Below are 9774 nucleotides of genomic sequence, written 5' to 3'. Positions count from 1 at the left end.
TCAGGTGGTTCCTTTGGTCCACAGATTTCAGTGGATCAATGTGAAAAAGGGCGATTCACATTTGGCAGATTTTTTATTATTATTACCAATGCAATCCGCGGATTCCGCAACCCGTGGACGGATTTGTAGAATCCAATCCATGGATTCAGCAATCTGTTGGTGGATACTTAAGAATCCACCAATGGATTATCGAATCCACAGATTGGATTCTACAAATCCGTCCACGGGTTGTATCCAATGGTGGATTTTGATGAACCTGAGCAGATTGAAACCCACAAAATCCGTTTGCAGATTTTACACCGTGAAATTGATTTTGGGGGTAACAAAAGCGAAAATCTGGGATATGGATCTGACCGGATTCGCCCATCTTTATATTGCAGAATGAGAAGTCCCAGGTTGTTTGGTCTCTTGTAATCCCAGGATGGGAAGTCCATGGGTGTCTCCTCTCTGGCCATCGCAGGATGAAAAATTCTTGGGTGTAAGGTCTCCTGTCACCACAGGAAGAGAAGTGCACAGTATCCGGTCTCCTGTAATCACAGGATGGGAAGTCCCTAGGTGTCTGGTCTCCGGTCAATGAAGGATGAGAAGTCCCTGGGTGGCTGGTCTCCTGTCATCACAGAATAAGAAGTCCCTGGGTGGCTGGTCTCCTGCCATCACAGAATAAGAAGTCCCTGGGTGGCTGGTCTCCTGTCATCACAGAATAAGAAGTCCCTGGGTGGCTGGTCTCCTGTCATCACAGAATAAGATGTCCCTGGGTGGCTGGTCTCCTGTCATCACAGAATAAGAAGTCCCTGGGTGGCTGGTCTCCTGTCATTGCAGGCTGATAAATTCCTGGGCGTCTGGTCTCCTGTCATCACTATTTGAGAAGTCCCAGGGTGTCTGGTCTCCTGTCATCGCCAGATGAGTTGAGGCTCTTTACACGGATCACTGGACCTCTAAATAAGCAAGTCCAATGCTTTGGCTGGCGGCATATTAAAAATAAAAATATATACATGCAAATCTGCTCAGCTCTTCCCGGAACGTGTCCTGCAATTACCTAGCATGGGAATGACAAGCAGAAGTATGAAGAGACCCAGTCGCTGGTGAGAAAAGGTGAGACGCCATGTGACAGCTAATCACAGATCAAACTACCAGCAAGACAGCATTTATATTCAGGGCTATCAGGGGCCACGAGAGTTACTTATTAAATTCTCCCAGCTTCAAAACTGGGGCAAAAAAAACGTCGCCTTATTTATCCAGGAAAAACAGTCTCATTGAAACTAGTTGGGTTTCCCTCTGACATGTGAGTATTTTTGGTTCAGTTTTGCAGCTGGCAAGACTTTAATAAATGATCAACTTTGTATCAGAGTCTAGGGCTTGTAAAACTGGGACAAACAGCCCAATAGTCCTTTAACCCCCACCCTGCCAGAGGGGCCTCGGATGTATTGCTCTGCACGGTGTGATACTGCTTTTCATCTGGTAGAGAAGAGGTTAACACATAAACAGCCAAGTCCCCCCGTGCTGCGCTGATATTGTAGTTTCTATGGGGGGCTGAGCATGTTAATATAAGGCACCCAGACCAATCACTTTGTGTTTCTTCCTCTACAGGAGCAAACATTTAATTTTTTCGCCAAATTGATTGTTTTTGTATATTTTTAATCCACAAATGTTGAAAACTTTTTATTAAGTCAAATTTAGCAGAAATTGTCCTTGAGCTGGAGGTGAAATATCCAGACACAAATATACATTCTGCTATGTTACTGATCACTGCATAATTAACTTTCATTTCTAATTGTGGCATAATTCTGTGTTTTATGTGGTAAAGATTAGACCATTAGCCTCGTTTCTCCTGACCCTGAAAATGCTCTGTGGAAAACCGCTGCTTCTGCTTGTGGCTCCACCATTCCAGCTTCCTCTTTGTTGGCTGACAGCACCAGCTATGGTCTAAAAACAGCTTTGATGCAGCAGTGGGCGTGGGGTAGTTGAGAAGGAGGAGAAGATGTGGGGAATGATGCATTATGTGGCCGGCAGTAATTCACAGTTTGGGCTTTTATCTAAATTGAGACTTTCGGCTCCTTATACAAATCTCTCCTGTGGAAATGACGGGCTGTGGGGAAGGAAGGCTTTGTGCTACATCAGGACCCTACTGAGCTAATGTTGGATACTGTGGTTCTCTGCATCCAATCTGTGCTCCACTGCGCGGAGCCATCCGCAACACAGGATTTAATCCCCCAAATCTCCCTCCCTGTTTCCCAAATTGGCATGTTGGCTCCAATAGGCAATTTGTGAATCAGTCCCCACTTGCCACACAGCTGGAAGCTCTGTGCGGTGCACGTCCCAAAGCGGGAACTGCAAGAGACCATGTATGTTTAGGATGGTTGCAGTGACGAGCCAGATAACCATGTATTGTAGTTAATGTATACCAGCGTGCTCCACAAATAGACTTCAGAGAGATCTGTGCAGCCACGTCTGCGGTGAGAGATCAGTGCAGCCACGTCTGCGGTGAGAGATCAGTGCAGCCACGTCTGCGATGAGAGATCAGTGCAGCCACGTCTGCGGTGAGAGATCAGTGCAGCCACGTCTGCGGTGAGAGATCTGTGCAGCCCCGTCTGCGGTGAGAGATTAGTGCAGCCACGTGTGCGTGGAATCCTGATTTTTTTTTGTAGTATAGAAAATATATTTGTATATTACATTTCAATTCCAAATCCCCTTACAGCTAATCTTTGGGTGGATTTGGGCAGCCACCTCTGCGTGGAATCCTGGTTGCACTTTCCTGGCTGTACAGGGGAGTATAGTGGAATTCTCCTATAACTGGTGCAATTTCCTCTCTCTTTGGGTAGGAACCCCCCACCCACCCCCTCAGGTGTGTGGTGCTGTTATATCAGTGTACTCCTGCACCTAATGTAACACACAACATAACAATATTCACACATAGGAAGCTGGCGCACTGGCACTGAATCTACACAACCCCAAGAGCTGCCTCGGAGGAGAGAGAGAGGTGGCAAGATAGAGTTGTATAAAGATCATAATTTAATTAAACAAGTCCTGCCCCATTGTGTAAATGGACTTTCCCTTCACACTGACATTCCACCGTAGAGGGGATGTTCATGGAGAAACTGTGTTTTTGAAGTGAAACTTCTTTACTGGCACCTATAGAGTTTTAATTGGGGAACAATCCACACCTTGTAACGGAAAAACCATAACACGGGTGATGTCACACTCCTAATGGGCACGCGCGTGCCGCTCGCACATGCGCAAAAAAACCATTCCAAGTCGCCTCCCCACATTCGCAATACAGCGGCCGTCGCCGCGCAGGTGCAGGCCCGCACAGCACCGCACGCATATCCAGGACCCCAGAATCAGCCGCCAAGACCCCTTCCAATCTCTCTGCTGCACAGGTGGGCCCCCTCTATACGGTCACCCACACACTCAGTCACCCACCCATGTCACCCACCCATGTCACCCACGCAGTCGCCCACGCGCACACACACAGGCGCACACACACAGTCGCACAGTCGCTCACACACACAGTTGTGTGCGCGCACAGTCAGCAACAGGGAATCAAAACAGACAAGAGGGTAAGGCATAACTGCAAAGACCAACAGGAGCTGCAAACACACAGAAATTTGCTGCGACTCCCTTAGGTAACTGCAGCCTTATAAAGCAGACTGCCAGTACCTAAAATGGCCACAGAGAGCAGAGAGGGCAGGAGAGAGAGAAAACCTGGACCGTAGTGAAAACCGGCACGGATCGAGCAGAATCCTTACAACTTTCTACTGTACAGTAAGTATATGGAGAACCGTGGTTATCAGGAAAGTACTGTACTTCCCAGAATAAGTCATACAGTACATAAATAATAAACATGCTGAGGCTAGGTAAACAGAGACCTTAAACTAATAAGCATTATATTTGTACAGTACAGCACTTTACCTCACAAGTCCAAATGACGCCTGATGCCGGTCTCACACTGTGAGGATTGCCCGTCGGCCCCGCTCCCGTGACGTGTGAAGCGCGCCGCACTACCAGGCTGGGGGACAACGCACGTCCCGTGCTTGGGCTCCGTCTCCATGACACATCCCGTGACGAAGCAGCAGACGCGCAACGCTCTACTAGGCTGGGGGACACCGCACGGATCTCGCTCAGGCTCCGCCCCCATGATGTCACAGGTGAGGCGCACCACACATGCAAGCTACGAGCAGGTGCCGCTCTACCATGGGCACACAAGGGGTTAACTCCATCAGCAATTATTCCACAGCTGCACTCGTCCCCGTCCTGGCCTACCAGTGGACTGAATGTGTCATGGAGCAGCTCTTGTTCATTACTCTGCAGCTGTGTGCTCTCCTACCATTGGCTTCCTGTCCTTTAAATACTCAGCCAGCCCTGCTACAAACTGGCTCAGCATAAACTCTGTTTATGTACTTGTGCTTGCCTCCAGTATCCTGCTGCCCTGCCTTCGCCTTGTCTTGCTTCTTGTATTTTTGACCTCAGCTTGTACCTGGACTCCTGCCTTCTCTGACCCCTTGACCACGGCTACGGATAACGTCAATTCTACCTTCTATACTCCTGGACCCCGGCACCGCACAATGACTATACGATTTCTCCTATCCTAGATCACGGCGAGTATTACGACCAACCTGTCCTCTCCTACTCTGACCCAGCTACACTGCTACCACTCTGCACGAGTGTCATGGTAGACCAGAACTTTTAACACCAAAATACCCGGATCCTTTGATTGAGCAAAGCAAGAGATACAATAAATTGTGATTTATTTACAGAATGAACACACACAGCTTGATTTACAATTACAACGAAAATACACTTACTGGAATGGGGTAAAACGAAATATTTTGTTCCCAAAATGAAACATTGCAAAACAAAGTCTCTAGGAGCAATTTCCCAGGAGCGGGAGTTGCTCGTGAAAAGAGCCTGAAACAGTCCTCGGTCGCAATGCAATTTGCCACTGCTGTTTTACTCCGCCGGCGCTGCTTCTTTTGTTCTGTTCCCGTAGTATTGGATCTTGGAACCTTAGTTCTTACGAACTCTTGAAGCTTAGCTGAATCTTGGTTACGATGTTACAAATCTCTTACAGCATGATGAATCTTAGGTGAATCTGTTACAGCATGATGACTCTCTTCCTGATGGGCTGCACGGGTTCTTATAGGGGTAACATTCCTATACATAACTAGTGCAGCCTATCTCTCCGTGGGAATATTTCCGTCCCCCAATCACAGAATTTCCAATACCTTGCAAACTTGGCAGAGGGGGCTTCTCATTCTGCTTTGGGCATGTTTGAACTTTGCCCCATAGCATATGAGACCCTGCCCATCTTACCTGGTGCCGCTCAGTCTGGGCAGGGTGACATTTTGCCAGGATGGCTTATTGAAGTTCTCTTCCCGTACCAAGCAAGCTAACAAATGGTTTAACACTTCCATATCCTGGATTGCCTTTGAAGCTTAGAGGGCGGGGTAGCCACTCTGTCTCCCATGCAAATGGATTTTTACCCCTACTGAACATTACTTGAACATAAAAACATATAACTCTCGCCACCTTATACCTGGTGGGAGATACACTGAACCCCAATCTGGGTCCTGGGATTTGTGGGCATATACCGGGGTACCGTGAATGTGATTCATTCCCCTGCCCGGTCTTACTATTCTGGTCTCTGCTGAAGCAGGGAGATTTGGCGGTGAGCTGCAAACTGCTTTCTAGGGAGGATGTTATCCGGTGGTCTGTGTTCCTCATGTCCTCAGGAATCTGGGGGGATTTCTGAGTACATGTTTCGGGGTAACCCGCAACACTGGCCACCCTCTACCCAAACACACCCGCCAACATTTTACTGTAAAATTACCCCTGAAACTCATGCCCTCCGCTGGTTGGCACTCCTGGAACAGTAAAAATACACATACATCTTTATTACAAATGCAGTTACATGCCATGATTGGGTTGAAGAGCTGACAATCATAATTCCCCCATATGGCTCAGAGGCACCCAGCCAGGCATAATACCTTTATTATTGGCCTGGGTACCCCTTAACCATCAACACAAGCTTGCGCGGTTCTAGGTCGGTGGCTATCAACATCCCGACGTCAGCCCTGCGGTCCTGTCTAGTTTGTGGTGAGGACTCGTTATACACACACACACACACACACACACAGATCAGCTGATGCCGGTCTCACACACTGTAAGATGGCCTGATGCCGATCTAACACACTGTAAGATGGCCTGATGCTGGTCTCACACACTGTAAGAGGGCCTGATGCTGGTCACACACACACACACACACACTGTAAGATGCCTGATGCCGGTCTCACACACACACACTGTAAAATGGCCTGATGCTGGTCACACACACTGTAAGATGGCCTGATGCCGGTCTCCCACACACACACTGTAAGATGGCCTGATGCTGGTCTCACACACTGTAAGATGTGAATCAAAAGGGGGTGTAATTGGGCGCTCCTAATGAACTATTACTAATAGGTGAAGAACAAAATCAATGCGAACTCTTATAGTACTCTTACTACCATCACACAGCTAATATAGTGCAATTTAATGTGCCATCATAATAACTTAACCACCACTAATAGTGAATAAATGTGATAATAGTAAAAAGTAGCAGCTTCAAGAAAAACCCTCTATAGATCCGTTCCAGATCTGTGTTAATCTTCTATGTCTTCCGATTTAGGGGAGCGCACAGCGTATATAAAATAAGAATAAGAAGAATATAGTGCAATAATGTATAACTCAATGGTCAAGCTCAACGTGAGTGGAAAATTGTTAAATATACTCTACCAACCTTAATAGATATCAGACGATACTACACTATATTGTGCTATTCTCTCCACCTACATGTTATATCGAGTGGATGACATCACGCAATATACAGATTGAAGAACTACTTGATAGATTTTCCACCCCATCCATTGTTACTCCTGTTGGAGAGAGAAGTGTCTCCAACACGCTTACCTGTATTCTACCATTTGTGAGTGTTTAGTGTCTATCTTCATTGAGCTTGACCATTGAGTTATACTGTACATTATTGCACTATATTCTTCTTATTCTTCTTTTATATACGCTGTGGACCACTTGCTCTCACCTCAATCGGAAGAAATAGAAGATTAACACTGTAAGATGGCCTGATGCCGGTCACACACACTGTAAAAACATGCTTCTTCTGCAGAATATCCCGAACCTCTGCAGCTGAGCGCTCATCATTTTCATGGCTGATCTCATCCACCAGTCGCATCGCTTCCCTGCGAAAATAAGGAACGTGATGAAGATTAAAAGAGAGCAGGTGCATAGGCATACTGTGTGGCTGTGCGAAGAAAAACATGAAGCAAAAGTGTACTCAGTACTGTACTTACTCGGTTCTGACCCTGCAGACCCTTCGACAAATCTTAGTCTTCCCTTAGACATGATACTGAACACAGGCTGTGTGACTTGTATTCAGACCCTGATATCGGGCTTTTGCTGGAGAGAGAGAGAAATAATGCCGGGAATAATACTATGTAAGACATTTGTAGGTGCATAAACCCTTTCGGGTCTCGTGGGAGTAACGACAGGTTTAGCTCTGTTACTCACAGTACTTCCCTGCATTAACCATACTGGCGTTTGGTAAATACAGTAGGGGGTGATACAATATCACCTTCTTTGCATTTCTTCATCATTGACGTCTGTTATAATGAATATTATGCGCTTCACAGGAGAAAACCTAACACGTTATAGTCACAGGGTAATATGGGGTTACTATGTTACCTGACTGGCACATAAAGTAAAGTTGTGAGCAATGTGGCAACCAAGAGCTTAACTAACTCTTAACTAGCTTCCTACTACAGACAATACAACGAGTATTCTAAAACTTGCCTTAAACTAGCCAGGTACATGCTGGGTACATGCTGGGTACATGCTGGGTACATGCTGGGTACATGCTGACACATTTCAGTGACATTTCTGCAGAGGCTAATGGCCCATCAGATTAACACAGCAGGGGTCCCTGGCAGTCCCATTCAGTTTGAATGGGACTGCCAGGGACCCCCGCTGTTAATCCGATGGGCCATTAGTCTCTGCAGAAATGTCACTGAAATGTTGCAGCATGTACCTGGGTCTTGTTAGTGATTGCCCCGGGTTTGTTTTAGAATAACCGTCGGCACTACAGTAAATTAATTCTTTATTTTGCTTCCGCTGGGGGTATCCGTCAAAGTCCCGGTTCCTTGGCTTAAATAGTAATCAGATAATTAAGGAAATGCATTTAGCTTTCTCAGGACCTAACATGCTCGAAATGTTTATAATAAAATGACACCTGTAGCCATGGCTGGTCCAGACTATACTTTCTGCCTCCTGTAACATAAGTCCCAGTAGTTATAGGCAGTGGCACGCTGTCCCGTGGGGTTTACCCCCCTTCATGCAACCTCCTTGAGTGGCAGGAGTGGAGGTGAGGTGTGGTCTGCGAGTTACCCAAGGGTCTTAGGACACTATTCTGTATTATTACAGACTAACATTAAGGAAGATCATTCCTGTGATGTTTTGTATAAATCTGTGATCGGTGAATGAACACCATCGTAGTCATGTGAAAAGGGATGTTATGGCAAGTATTTCCCTGAGTGCAATGAGTTTGCTACTCATGAGTACTGGGAGATAAGTATTAAGTATTTGATACTGCCCAATCAAATTGGAGATGAAATAATACTTCCCCGCCCCTCACCCCAAGCTGTTCAGTCATAAACGTGTCTGATCAAGAGCGAGTGACAGGATACAGCCCTATGGGAACCGTATAGTACAAACACGCGTGTCTGGGCCCTACACAGACAGCTCCAGCGATGGCGTACGGTGTGATATCTCCTCGCCGGCGCAGGGACGGAGTACAAGACAGTCCCTGGTAATGTCTTACTCCCTTTTACTTTAGAAACTGCCTGACCGTGTGCAGTACTGTATGTATTTGTTACATAGTTACATAGTTATACATTTGTGTAATCCTTTTATCTGTAACAAGCTCTGTACAGCTTTTGTGATACAAAATGAAACATGTAATAAGTATTCGCTCTCTATTTGAATTTATTACATTTGAAGAGAGTGCTCTCACTTTAGGGCACATGTTTCTGTATTTGGCTTTGTGTTTATTTGCATATTTTCCCGTCAGAAAGTGGGACCGAGGAATAACCCTTAAATACATCCTGGTACTGGCAGCGTAATTGGGGTGTAGTGTACGATCCATACGTTGGTTCATTACAAAGTATCACAACCTACGAAGTATCATGCATGGCTGATATCTGGACCAGAGAGTTGGAAGTGTAAACAGATGCAAGGTATTTATCCGTGATATATCACAAAGAAATATTTATTATAGAAACAGTAACATCAGCAATACCTCCCGCCTGGGATACACTGGTATTACTGCCTCCCCAGGGGTAATACCAGCAATACCTCCCGCCTGGGATACACTGGTATTACTGCCTCACCAGGGGTAATACCAGCAATACCTCCCGCCAGGGATACATTGGTATTACTGCCTCACCAGGGGTAATACCAGCAATACCTCCCCGCCTGGGATACACCGGTATTACTGCCTCCCCAGGGGTAATACCAGCAATACCTCCCGCCTGGGATACACTGGTATTACTGCCTCCCCAGGGGTAATACCAGCAATACCTCCCGCCTGGGATACACTGGTATTACTGCCTCACCAGGGGTAATACCAGCAATACCTCCCGCCAGGGATACATTGGTATTACTGCCTCACCAGGGGTAATACCAGCAATACCTCCCCGCCTGGGATACACCGGTATTACTGCCTCCCCA

The sequence above is a fragment of the Ascaphus truei genome, chromosome 6 (assembly GCF_040206685.1).
Source record: "Ascaphus truei isolate aAscTru1 chromosome 6, aAscTru1.hap1, whole genome shotgun sequence".
NCBI classification, from domain to species: Eukaryota; Metazoa; Chordata; class Amphibia; order Anura; family Ascaphidae; genus Ascaphus; species Ascaphus truei.
Note: the sequence above shows the minus strand (reverse complement) of the source record.